The following is a 1,657-nucleotide window of genomic DNA, read 5'->3' on the forward strand; positions in this document are numbered from 1 at the left end:
TTTGATCCACTCACACCGCGGAAGCCCCCACTCTTTTGGATAGATAATAATGATAGTGTGGTGGGTTCTTTAACGTGCCCGGGGTATGGCTCTCCTCAAACACGGACCTGCATTTAATATCATATCCGAAGGACGGACCTATCCGAAGCTAGGTGCGAATTTTTTCACCTCAGTGTGAAGTCGTGAAAGTCGTGTAAAGTGTCTTTTTCAAGGGCACAAGATCGGTGACACGGCAGGTTTCAAACTAAGGTTGGGTCTGAGCCCAAAGCGCTGCCGATCACGCCACGCGATCTCTACTCTTCTAGAAAAACAATGAAATAGAGGGGTGCCATGTCATTAATACAATAGCAAGAGTATTAATTAATCCGTCTTCTAGTGAAAAACTATATTTCGAGGTGCCATCTCATTAATGCAATACAAAAATGAGATACATGCATGAAAAGGGATGCCATCTTTTTGATGTATTAGTAAGAGTATGCATTCATCTGTCTAATAGTGAAAAAACAGCAACAATTAGAGTATTCATTAGTTTGTCATCTAGTGAAGGAAATGAGATAGAGGGTGCCATATCATTAATGCAACAATTAGAGCATTCATTAGTTTGTCATCTAGTGAAGAAAATGATATACAGGGGTACCATTCCATTAATGCAACAATTAGAGTATTCATTAGTTTGTTATCTATTGAAAACGAGATAGAGGGGTGCCATCCCATTAATGCAACAATTAGAGTATTCATTAGTTTGTCATCTAGTTAAGGAAATGAGATAGAGGGTGCCATATCATTAATGCAACAATTAGAGCATTCATTAGTTTGCCGTCCAGTGAGGAAATGAGATAGAGGGGTGCTATCCCATTAATGCAACAATTAGTGTATTCATTAGTTTGTTATCTACTAAAATGATATAGAGGGGTGCCACCCCGTTAAGCAACAATTAGAGTATTCATTAGTTTATCATCTAGTGAAGAAAATGAGATAGAGGGTGCCATACCATTAATGCAACAATTAGAGTATTCATTAATCATTAGTTTGCCTTCTAATGAGAAAATGAGATAGAGGGGTGCCACCCCATTAATGCAACAATTAGAGCATTCATTAGTTTGTCATCTACTGAAGAAAATGATATAGAGGGGTGCCATTCCATTAATACAACAATTAGAGTATTCATTAGTTTGCCTTCTAGAGAACCAAACGAGATAGAGGGGTGCCACCCATTAATACAACAATTAGAGTATTCATCTAGTGAAAACGAGATAGAGGAGTGCTATCTCATTGATAGTAAGAGTGTTCATTAATCTGTCTTCTGGTGAAAAAATAATATAGAGGGGTTTCATATCATTAATGCAACAATTAGAGCATTCATTAGTTTGCCTTCCAGTGAGGAAATAAGATAGAGGGGTGTCATCCCATTAATGCAACAATTAGAGTATTCATTAGTTTGCCTTCTAGAGAACCAAACGAGATAGAGGGGTGCCACCCATTAATACAACAATTAGAGTATTCATTAGTTTGCCTTCTAGAGAACCAAACGAGATAGAGGGGTGCCACCCATTAATACAACAATTAGAGTATTCATTAGTTTGCCTTCTAGTGAAAAAACTAGATAGAGGGGTGCCATTCCATTAATGCAACAATTAGAGTATTCATTAGTTTGCCT

The sequence above is a fragment of the Branchiostoma floridae genome, chromosome 16 (genome assembly GCF_000003815.2).
Source record: "Branchiostoma floridae strain S238N-H82 chromosome 16, Bfl_VNyyK, whole genome shotgun sequence".
Lineage (NCBI taxonomy): Eukaryota > Metazoa > Chordata > Leptocardii > Amphioxiformes > Branchiostomatidae > Branchiostoma > Branchiostoma floridae.